Below are 13,106 nucleotides of genomic sequence, written 5' to 3'. Positions count from 1 at the left end.
TTATTACAATTAATTACTAATCAGAGCATATTCAACAATATTATTTGTAATTGATTATTTTTTTATTATTATTCTAAAAATTGATCATATAATATTTCTCCAGGACGCCGGCGACTTTCATGCACAAAATTCGAATGACTAATTTTTACAATAATTAGTGTGATCAATTTTTAAATTAACAATAATTTTATTATATATATATAGTGAAGTGTTTTTCATGATAAAAAATGTTATGAATCTTTTTGTTGGAAAGAAACTTCAAAAAGATGTATATTTCTTATTTATTTGTTAAATTTTCTTTAATATATATAAAAAAAAGTTACATGTCCAAGTTCTATTTTAAATGTGGAGACTGGATAATAATAATTAAACTAAAATAATATTTAGAATCTGCTTCTTGTTGAAAATTTCTCATTTTGAAAATATATTTTGTGGAAAAAGATTACACTTTCAAAAATATTTTAAACGAAAGGTAATCTCAAAAAAAAATTACTTAAATAAGTTTTCACTAAAAAAATACTTATATAAAATAAGTTGTAAGAAATGTATTGAAACTTTTTTTTCTATGGACTCTTTTCGGGGGAATGTAAGAATTTATTTTTCGAAGGACCCAATAGTTACAAATATTCTTCAAAATATAAATAGACACTGATAAGGATATAATTTTCTTGAAAAACAAATTTAAAAGAACGGAGCCTAAAAATTTAGCAGAACTTGTTCCATTTTGTTATTTTCTGCTGCACTATCTTTGTTATCTTAGGGTAACTCCAACCCAACACCAAAACACCATTTTGGAGTCAAATTTGATGTCAAATTCACTCCAACCCAACACTAAATTGGTGTAAAGTTGACACCAAATGAATTGGTTGACACCAAATTTGGTGTCAAGTATTGATTTGGTGCAACTTTTACACCAAATTTGGAGTTTTCCAAAATACCTACTATACCCTCACATATGTTAATGAAAACAAAATTATTCCATCTATGTCTCACTAAAGTTGTTTTATGTTGTATTATGTATTCTTTAATTATAGTTGTTTTAAATTTTCTTTCTTTACTATTTTACTCAAATTTTTTATTTATTTCCAAATAAAGTACACAATGATTAAAATTACCTTACATATGTATACCCTCACATATGTATTATTATGCACGACTTGACTTGATAGTTACGGATGAACGAGACTTGAATTTGCATGTACATGATTACGTGGAAACATCTTTTGCTGCTGTCGATATGGAAAGAAATGGAGATGACGAATTTCAAGATTTTCTTAGTAGATATCGACAAATTAAAGATAACGAAACTTATTTTGAACTTCGCAACGCCTTAATCGAGCACATGTGAGAAGAGCATGGGAATTCATATAATTAAGTTGTTCTCTTGAATTTATTAATGAATTTATAATTATTTTAGGTCCTTGTCTATTGAACATGTTAAAATTTAAGTACAAATTCAATAATGATATTAATAATTTAAAAAGAGAGAATATTCTATTTAATGTGTAAAAAAGTAGGATATGGTGTTAATGGGTTGGAATGAAATTTTGATTTGATGTAGTTTTTACACCAAATTAGTGTATTTTTCACACCAAAATGGTGTTATGGATTGGAGATAGTCTCATAGATCTTTCATCACAGTGACCCATGGATATCACTGAGTATCTGGCTATTTCACCGTCACTCTTCGTTGTCACCACTGTAATCCTTCCCAAGAAACTATTTATTTTTTCTCAGTAAAATTATGTAAAGCATATTTTATTTATTTTTTTTTTGAAAAAAGTGAAATTAGTTTATTTTTACACCTTCAATTAAGTATAGAAAGCTGAACCATTATAATTTTGACAAAAAAAGTATATTTTCTTTTATTCGTGGTATATAGTTGACTAAATATAATCATTCCTAGAAATTAAAGAACCTATCTAACCAGCCAAAACGAAAAGAAAACTCAAGTCAGTAAAGAAGCAGATTTGTACTAGAAAATACGGATAGTTATATGACAAACCCTACCAGAATTTACTATGCTTGAATGCTAGTTACTCTTGCTAGTCCTGCGTTTACCAACTCTTCCTCTCTCTCTCTACATTTGTAAATATAAAGCCTGTACATATATAATAAACTAAGGAGAAATGCCAGACAAGCGAGGAGTTATGTGTGGACTCTTTTTACAGATGTAAATTTAAAGCCTGCTGCCTGCATACATAAAAACGAAGTAGAAATGCAGGTAAAGCTGCAGATAAGCGAGGAGTTATGTGTGGATTGTGGCACAGCTAGTCTAGATGCCTAGGTTACTATATCTGGTATGCACGTAATAATACTCCTCTCGAGCATCAATATAGAATCATGCCTAATTGTGCATATACTACTGCTGATTCTATTTAACTTGGATGTGAACCTAGTTAGCGATAGTAAATAAACCATCTTTACATTGTTTATTCCACACACTTCACCCATTTTTTTTTTCTTTTTCACTACTTTATACATATTTCTTAACCTCCGTGCCCAACCCATTTGATAAGAAATGGAAGAGACGGAGGGAGTATAAATTAAGATCAACTCATCATATATGACAAACTCTACCAGAATTTACTATGCTTGAATGCTAGTTACTCCTGCTAGTTCTGCGTTTACCAACTCTTCCTCTCTCTCTCTCTACATTTGTAAATATAAAGCCTGTACATATATAATAAACTAAGGAGAAATGCCAGACAAGCGAGGAGTTATGTGTGGACTCTTTTTACAGATGTAAATTTAAAGCCTGCTGCCTGCATACATAAAAACGAAGTAGAAATGCAGGTAAAGCTGCAGATAAGCGAGGAGTTATGTGTGGATTGTGGCACAGCTAGTCTAGATGCCTAGGTTACTATATCTGGTATGCACGTAATAATACTCCTCTCGAGCATCAATATAGAATCATGCCTAATTGTGCATATACTACTGCTGATTCTATTTAACTTGGATGTGAACCTAGTTAGCGATAGTAAATAAACCATCTTTACATTGTTTATTCCACACACTTCACCCATTTTTTTTTTCTTTTTCACTACTTTATACATATTTCTTAACCTCCGTGCCCAACCCATTTGATAAGAAATGGAAGAGACGGAGGGAGTATAAATTAAGATCAACTCATCATATATGACAAACTCTACCAGAATTTACTATGCTTGAATGCTAGTTACTCCTGCTAGTTCTGCGTTTACCAACTCTTCCTCTCTCTCTCTCTACATTTGTAAATATAAAGCCTGTACATATATAATAAACTAAGGAGAAATGCCAGACAAGCGAGGAGTTATGTGTGGACTCTTTTTACAGATGTAAATTTAAAGCCTGCTGCCTGCATACATAAAAACGAAGTAGAAATGCAGGTAAAGCTGCAGATAAGCGAGGAGTTATGTGTGGATTGTGGCACAGCTAGTCTAGATGCCTAGGTTACTATATCTGGTATGCACGTAATAATACTCCTCTCGAGCATCAATATAGAATCATGCCTAATTGTGCATATACTACTGCTGATTCTATTTAACTTGGATGTGAACCTAGTTAGCGATAGTAAATAAACCATCTTTACATTGTTTATTCCACACACTTCACCCATTTTTTTTTTCTTTTTCACTACTTTATACATATTTCTTAACCTCCGTGCCCAACCCATTTGATAAGAAATGGAAGAGACGGAGGGAGTATAAATTAAGATCAACTCATCATATATGACAAACTCTACCAGAATTTACTATGCTTGAATGCTAGTTACTCCTGCTAGTTCTGCGTTTACCAACTCTTCCTCTCTCTCTCTCTACATTTGTAAATATAAAGCCTGTACATATATAATAAACTAAGGAGAAATGCCAGACAAGCGAGGAGTTATGTGTGGACTCTTTTTACAGATGTAAATTTAAAGCCTGCTGCCTGCATACATAAAAACGAAGTAGAAATGCAGGTAAAGCTGCAGATAAGCGAGGAGTTATGTGTGGATTGTGGCACAGCTAGTCTAGATGCCTAGGTTACTATATCTGGTATGCACGTAATAATACTCCTCTCGAGCATCAATATAGAATCATGCCTAATTGTGCATATACTACTGCTGATTCTATTTAACTTGGATGTGAACCTAGTTAGCGATAGTAAATAAACCATCTTTACATTGTTTATTCCACACACTTCACCCATTTTTTTTTTCTTTTTCACTACTTTATACATATTTCTTAACCTCCGTGCCCAACCCATTTGATAAGAAATGGAAGAGACGGAGGGAGTATAAATTAAGATCAACTCATCATATATGACAAACTCTACCAGAATTTACTATGCTTGAATGCTAGTTACTCCTGCTAGTTCTGCGTTTACCAACTCTTCCTCTCTCTCTCTCTCTACAGGTGTAAATAAGCCTGTACATATATCTACTCTTCTAATACAGCTGTGTTTATATTAAGAAGCTGCACTAGAAAAGAAGTTACAAAACATAGCTTTTTTTCTGAACTTCTCAAGCCCAGTATAAGTGCTTCAAATTTTTATCCAAACACACGCCCTGAAGCAGAAGCCCACTTCTACCTTGAAAAAGCAAGCTCATTTCCCAAACACCCACTTAATTTCCCCATCATCAAGCTTCCTCGCAGCTTCAGTCCCATAAGCATCCATGGCACAACTGTATATTGATGAAGATTATCATATAGCCATATCTGTGGTGGAAGCACTTCTATATCCGGGCAGAGTGCATGACACAATCAAGAACAAAATGGCAAAAGTATATTGCGAGTTCGGTCATGGAGTCACAGGCTGGAAACTCAAAGAAAGTGAATATAATGATAATATCAGAGCTTTGCTTCTATTCGTCGAATTTGCTTTCGACGAAGATGAGAGTGTGACGCTCATTATTCGAGCCCATGATCTATATATTATCGGGCACCTGGGGCAAAATCGCCATGCGTTCTTACTCAAGCAGGGAAGGATGAATCAGCTTAGAAAAACACAACAATGCTTAAACATGCATAATATCCCTTACACGGTAATGGAATCGATTGGCGATTCGTACCCTGCCCTGGAAAGCAAAGCTCAAATCCAAAGAATGGAGCTCAACATAGGGCAAGAAGGATTTAAGAAGGCTCTCAATAATCTTCTGAGGGAATCCTCTCGCAAATATCGAAAATACCGCCTTCTCTTATCTGTATCTAGCGGTGTTTATTTGCGAAGGAATGAGGATAATGCATATTCGTGACAGTATAATCGGTTCTTTTGCCGGAGAGGGTATGGCAGTGCCAGAAAACTTCTTGCAGTATTTGTATGGTTGGGGTGCAGCATCTTATATTCTCGCGGCGTATGCTACGAATAATCAAGCTCCTTTGAACTATTATCATGTCAGAGCTGATCACGGAAGAATGGGGGTTGTGGATATGTCATGGGCATATCCTCTGATCAAACATGCTCGTGCACCGAGACATGTCAACACTGATATGATGGCTTTATATCAGTCCACGGTCGATCGATATCGCCGGAATATATTGCGAGAATTACCATGATAAATAAGCATTGTAGTATTGATTATTTTAGTGGTTTTTATCAAGACTGTATCAACTCTCTCTAAGAGCTCTAAAGAGACACTAATGAATGGTGTCTATTATGTTACCGACTCCGGTCGTTGATTTGGTTGTATTCTGATCATAAATGTGAACTGAGTTTTCTTAGTTGTGTGTTTACCAGTTAGTTTAGGATCTGTATTTTAACAGAGTTGTTGCTCAAAACTCACAAGCACCAACTCAACATGCTAATTTTGATATCTTAAGCAGGATTAATTCTTCTGGAGCGGTTAGGTTATTTACTTATTTTAAAGCAATAATTACTTCTGTTTTTTTTTCTCCTTAAAATATCCACTGCGTTTTGTGTGTATTATTTTATGTGCCATTTTGGCTTTGCATTTTCTTATTCTATAATTTTGGATAGATTCATGATTTCACAGGTTTTATGTTACCCAATTATTATTTCTAAAAACATTCTACTGATATTCCTATGAAAAGCGGGCACGGCAATGAGAAAAGGTTGCATGTGTTACATATTTAAGGATTATTCAGTATCTGACCTTGTGTTTGGTCGATTGAAATGCTTATATCGGTCATGAGTAAATGTTGATGTCAAATATATTCAGGAGCAGGGTGTCAAACGGATACGGATTTGCCGTATCCGTATCCGTCTACTCAAAATTGGATTTGGATACGCAAATTTTAGAATAAAAAAAATCGTATCCGTATCCGGTCGAATATTATCCGTATACGGATAATATCTGGATTCGTTTTTTCAACATCACCAAAATTCAAATATACATTTTAAGATTAATTAAAAAAACATATTTTGAACCATTCAACAGCAAATGTATACTCAGTCAGAAATTAGTAACATACTTTAACAGAAACTTGGGCATTCATGCCAAATATTTTGAACAAAATATCAATTTTAACAACTTAAAATCACAAAAACAATACTATCTGCAACAATTTTAAAAAGAAAGAGCTTGATGAAGATAGTTCGATTTTCTCCATTTGCAAGATACTTAATGTTTCTTTTTTATTTTAAATATTAATTCTTGTTCAAATTTTATATGATAAAATAAAAAAATATAAATAAATAATAAATTTATATACGTATATATATATATATATATATAATTTCGGATACGAATACGACTATATCCATTAGGGGTGATCACGGTCTGGTTTAAACCGCAAAATCCGCATAAACCAATCCTGAGGTTTACGGTTTCGGTTCGACTAGTTTAAAAAACCGTGGTTTGTGGGTTGGTTTCGGTTTTATATTAAACCAACCCGTTATAAAACCGAACCGCATGTATATATATATAATATAAATATTTAATATTATATATATACAAAATATTAGTTTTACATAAATATATTAATTTTTTAGTTTATACTTGCCAGGTTGTTTAGTTGCTTACCTTATCAATACCAACTAAGTGTCATATCAATTCAGTAATCCACGACTTCGGTTCAACTTTATGCATTTTATTAGACTAAAATTTGTATTTTAATTCAACTATGTGAAATTATGTAAATTGAGACAAAATGATCCTCTATTTTCTAGTATTATTCATGAATTCTCATTTCTGATTATAAGCCTTAGTCATAAACCGATCAATCCGCTTAACCGAACCATTAAAAAACCGCACCGCTTGGTCCGGGTTAATTGGTTTGAGGGTCGCGGGTTGGTTTGAGATTTTAAAAAACCGCTAATATATGGTTTGGTTCCGGTTCTACCTCCAACCCGAACCAAACCGGACCGCGATCACCCCTAATATCCATATCCGTATCCGCAATCCCCGAATTCGAATACAGATAATATCGGGTTTATTCCGAATACAGATTATATCTGCTTTTTTCCAAATACGGTAACGGAATTTTCGGACGGATTCGGATTTTTTTGACAGCCCACAGCAGGACTATAATATTGCGGTTATCAGTATTTCATTCTTTATTCTTGATTGACGTTGAAGATAAAAATTGGCCCGTGTTTTAATCTTGATCCTTTTAAAAACGACGTTTTGATTTTCAATACTTGACATTGATGGTACAGCAGTGAAGCAAGTCTCTACCATAATTCTTCCACACAAAAATAAACATTTTATATTCCAAAAACCCAGGTTTCATTTTGTGAATTTACTACGAAATTCAGAAGAGAGAGTGTTGAGAATAAAATGTTATTTTGCAGGTGAGATTTTATTAAAGATGACAAAAAAATAATGAAAGACATGGGTCGAATGGTTGCGTTCTGTAAAGCTTTAACATGGGCTAACTGGATGATTTAGATGTCAACACACAGACAACTTCAGATGTCTCCACACACAGAGACAACCAAAGTTTTCTTCCAAGGAATCTCCTCCTCACATTACAAGTAAGCCTTCTCTCGAATTCCGGAAATTATAGATAACAGAATTATCGAAGTAGTCCACATTTTTGGAGTATGTGAGACGGAGGATGTATAATGTTGTTTAAAGATACTTCGCCTTCATATATATGCTATTGCGCTAATGATATAATCTTGTAATGTACCAGTGGCACCGAATGTAACGAGCGAGGAGTGACAAACTGCAAAAGAAACAGAACCAATCAGCAGATCATCGTACCCAGGTTGTTTACCAGAAGCAGCCATTTTGTGGAACAAGTGTTGAGTAAAATGAAAAAGCCAGTGCATTTACTCGACATCGACTCTTTTCCAGCTGAGAAAAGATGGACATCCCAGCAGTTACTATAAGTATAAGGCATGGATTGTACTCATTGGTGTATTGCAGGAGTTACAGATACGGGCAATCAACTCCTTCATGCATCCCTAGTTTTGGATTAGAAATATATAGAAATCATGAAACACACACCACAGTTTACATAGTAGCTGACAATGCATGTCAGATATTATATACGTCAAATCCTCTGATGCTAACGATGGCGACGATTTGGATATAAATTGACCTTATAACTAAGCATAAGCATGATTCTAATTATATAATTTATTGAATTTGCAATAACCCTGGACATATATATATATATATATCAAAAGCATCCAGCCAATCAAGGACAGTCATCAAGGCAAATCCTTCACGCGACTACTGGCTTTCGCCACGATGAGGCCCAGGCCCAAACCTGCCGCTTCCCCTGCCTACATATTTACTTCTGCTGATAGAATGCCCCCCCTTGGGTCCTCTTTTACGAGTTTCACCAATGGAAATGTAAGAATCAAATAATGAGTCATGAAACTCATATGCATTCCTACCAAAACCATATTTGTCATCCTTAACCCCAATTATCTCTCCGCAAAACAATTTCCCACTCATTTTCATTGCAGCGCTCCTTCCACTTTCTTCTTCAAAAATAACGTATGCTTTACCCATTGACACGTCATTAGAGTTGTCCACGAAAACCTGAAAAAGAAAATTAAGTATAAATTGATAACAAACTACAGGTTCAAAATAAGTGAGTAAGAACTTCCATTTTAGTTATACTTTGTTCTTTGTTGTTTTTGAATTACTTCTTAGGCTTTCTATAGGTAAATTTCAAATATGCAAGCTATGAATCCATCTCGAAAGTAACTTTTGCAAGAGGTGTCTATCATCATTGTTCTTATGTTTGCCGGGGTGGACCCACCCAGCATTTTATTTCTTGCCTAGGCTAAACTGATTCATACTTGATCTAACTTAAATTTGACAATCTTCCAATTGTGTCTATTGCTTGCAGCTGCTGCACTAAAGGAACACAAACTCCTGGTCATGTCCTTGGTGGTTAGAGTTTTTACATCACAGGACTAACAATATGATTCAAATATTGTTGGAAACTACATAAAAAATGCATCTTTTCAATGTTTTAGGTTAAGCTTGGAATGTTATTTAATATTAACAATGCACAACTATCTACCAACCCTTCGGCACACTCGTTACTCAAACTCAGATGAATAAGTCAAGCAAGATTTTGCATTCCGCAATAGCTTTCAAGCTACAGCAAGCAAAAATTTAAAAACTAAAACGCTTACCTTGGATGCCCTTTAAGAAGAAAAATATAGTGGAATTTCAGCACCTAGTTATGGGCCTAAATAATTGAAATCATTTTTTACTTAAACTTAATGAATACTGAGTATATGGAATAATGTCCTACAGAATGATCAAATAGCATGAGAAATTTCTTGGAGATTCTTCAGATAGGATACAATAGGTGCATAAATGGCATGAATTTAAAACTACAAGTATGAACTTTTAGAGAACATTTTTACAAAGCTTAGGACACAAGAACCACATGGCACAATAATATTATTAATTCTATTATGACCAAACATTTTGTAAGGACTAAGGAGGTTCTGCAACCCATAAGTAAGATCGTGACAATGATATAATCCATGAGCCAGATCAGTCATAATACCCTCCCCCAAGAATTTACTACAGACACCAACAGGCACAGAAAATTGAACAAATATCAAGATGTCATGTTCCCACTAACAACTAACAACTTAAGCGCATTTTGTTTCTAAATAATGTGTTGTTCTAATACTAAATTTCTTAAGAAGTTTTGTGATGTTATTATTTTTGTTTTACTTTTTCAGTTTAAAAAGTAAGAGTGATTTTATTTCTAAGAAATTTAAAATTCTTGATCTGAATATGCTCACATGTTCTTTAATTTGTAATTTTCAAATTACTACTACCTCCGATTCAAATTACATGTCCATAAATGTTTCAAATTAGTTGTCCCTTTCAACTTTCAATGTAGTGTAATACATTATTTATATTTTCACTAAACTTTATACCACATCTTTCAAATGTATATTTACAAGATCAACTATATGCCACATTTTATATTTGGTCATTTCTCCGTCACTATAATTGTAAACAAGAAGTTAAGTTTTCTTGATATGCGTAATTATTTAAAAGTGGACATTAATTTGAAACGGAGAGACTAATTAGTTAATTCTATTTATGAAGTACCAAAACATATTTTACTTTTCAAACCAAAAGTAATGATATAATAAGCATAAAGATAAAACTAAAACATAATAAATACAGGCACTCGGTATAAACCAGTAAAAATTTATTTATTACTACATGCCCGAATAAAAGAAATTACACTATTTAATTATATTTTTAAAGAACGTATTATATTTAATTACTTTAACTCAAATAAATAAAAATAATGAATCCGTTGTTAATGTTTATACAAAGAGAATACTCCCTCCGTCCCAAAATGACCGAGTCACTTCTTTTTGCACACATTTCAATGCCCTCGGTAGAGATACTTATATATAATTATTTTTGAACTTTTTTTGTAATATAATTTAACGCATAATTGATTTCAATCTTTTAATCTGCCTGCAATTGTTTCATCTAGCTTTAAAGTTGGTTGCAATTTCCTCAGTTGTTTTATCAACAAGCAGGGGAGCAGTAGTATTAGCAGCAGTTGTAGCTCAAGCCAGAGGGTTGATTGTCCCACTAGTATTGGGAAACAAGCACAAGTGATGCAGCTTTCTGAAGAAGAATGTTGATTTGGGCCACAGGACTTAAAGGAACTGCAGTAACTGTGCAGACTGCAGAGTGACTAGTGACAGAGATTCATATATTTAGTTTAAAAGTTTTTTTTTTTTTTTTTTGCACAAGATTATGATCTAAAGTGGCAGCACCAGTTTTAAATGCCAATGGTTCGCATATGAGTGGCAAGGTTCCGCCAAGAAAGAACTGAAACAGTGGATCAGAAAGTGTCCAAGGCCAAGAAAGAAGGTGAGAGTAATGGGTGTTGGCAGAAACTTGTCTGTTTGTTTTGAGTCAGCATGGAATGAATTTTAAGCAATAGAACCATCAACCGAAGAGACAAAAAGTTTAGGTAAAACAATTAATCAAACACTAGAAGTTATTCCTAATACAAATCCAGGGATCCACCTCAGCTACTAGGACTTTTGTAATTCATAGTACTAGTCTCAAAAACAGGAGTGTGCCATGGGTTCAGAGCCACACTGTCTGTTCTACTAATGACCGAGTTCACTCACACTATCTGTACTACTACCGAACGCCGACTAAGTTAGAGGAAGATAGTAGCTAAATAGAACAATCTTAATTAATGTAAAAAAAAGTGTGAAATTTTTGGCACATAGCCACTTACGAATCAATCATTACCTATCAAGCATCGTGTAGTGATAAGTAAAGTGTGTAGGTTACTAGAAACATAGCCACTTATGAATTGATAATTTCCTATCAAGCATCTTGTAGTGATTAGTAAAGTGTGTTGGTTATTACAAACATAGCCACTTATGAATTGATCGTTTCCTATCAAGTATCTTGTAGTGGCTAGTAAAGTGTGTCCTAAATGAAGTTGACTGCAATAGCCTCAATTGGAATGAATCATATGCTTATATTAACGCTTAAATAAATTTGGTACAGTTAAGGGGTCATTAACCAAGTAGCCTCGTGTAGCGATTAGTAAAGTTAATCGTAATAACATCAATGTATTTAAGTTGACATCCTAACTAGGAATAAAATAAATATGATAGAAAGAAATCGAAGAATACGTGTGCATCAAGAATTTTGCCAAAATGGCTAAAATTAGCCTTGACGTGCTCTGTTGTTGCTGATTTCGGGAGTCTGGTAATCATGCAGAGGTAACCTTGTTTCTGATCCGCCATCCTTTGCTGCAAAGAAAAAATCAAAATCCCCAAATTTTATTACACAAACAAAACCAACCTGTAACAATCCCAAAACCCTAATTCCCAAATCCAAGTAAGAAACACATGTCAAACAGTATACATACATCATTATCATAAATACATATATTCATGATACTGCAGACACAATCATAATAATTATAATAATAATATTAATGGGAAGATACCTGTTGCAAGTGTAAAGCGCTGGAATTCAACTTCAGGTGAGAGATGTTGTATGATACGAGTCGAACTGGCCAAATGAGCGGGTTCGAACACCGGACCGTCAAATTATTCGTTAAAATTATCTGAAACGAGTTTTTGTTCGGCCCAATGGGCTCTTCTATTGACCAACAGGCTCTTATAGCTCTTCAAAATCTAGAAGGATATCGTCTGAGCATTTCGGTGCTCCTGATTATAAATATTACCGGCATTTCGCATGCGTTTTAATTGGGAATATTTTTAATTTATCATCTATTTTTATTTATAAAATATAATAAATGATATTCGTGTATCATCTATTCTGTTCTTGTTTTTTTGAGGTGTTGTTTGTTAGTTTCTGTCAAAAAAAAAAGGTGTTGTTTGTTAGTTATAACGAAGTTGGTGTCATTACATATTGAGATTTTAGTTGGTTGTTCAATATTTGAAATTACATCATGACATGTATTAGAAACATATTTAAACACTTGCACAATTATAATATATATTTTCTTTCTAATTTTTGATTAACTGTTAATAATCCATTGAACTATATAATTTAGCAATTATTTATCATGCTTAATTAAATTATATCAAATCATACATGTTTATTATATATTTTAAAAAATATTTTAATTATAAATAAATTATTCAACAATAAATGCATTTGCCGAATAAAATCGGTTAAATTTCAAATATATATATACATAATGAAATAATAAATATTATAAATCCTTCAC

The 13,106-nt window shown here is 33.3% G+C and overlaps 1 long non-coding RNA gene across 1 annotated transcript; it reads right to left on the bottom strand.

Annotated features, from left to right (window-relative positions):
* Positions 1–7,702: 7,702 nt before the first annotated feature.
* Positions 7,703–12,525, bottom strand: LOC108208877 (uncharacterized). Its single transcript, XR_010288309.1, has 4 exons — positions 12,357–12,525; positions 12,037–12,156; positions 8,201–8,917; positions 7,703–8,090 (listed from the first exon to the last, which is right to left on the bottom strand). It is a non-coding gene; the product is annotated as an uncharacterized LOC108208877 (long non-coding RNA).
* Between the last annotated feature and the right edge of the window lie 581 nt (positions 12,526–13,106).

This window comes from Daucus carota, chromosome 1, assembly GCF_001625215.2.
Source record: "Daucus carota subsp. sativus chromosome 1, DH1 v3.0, whole genome shotgun sequence".
Taxonomy (NCBI): domain Eukaryota; kingdom Viridiplantae; phylum Streptophyta; class Magnoliopsida; order Apiales; family Apiaceae; genus Daucus; species Daucus carota.
This window is presented reverse-complemented; position numbering and strand designations above follow the sequence as displayed.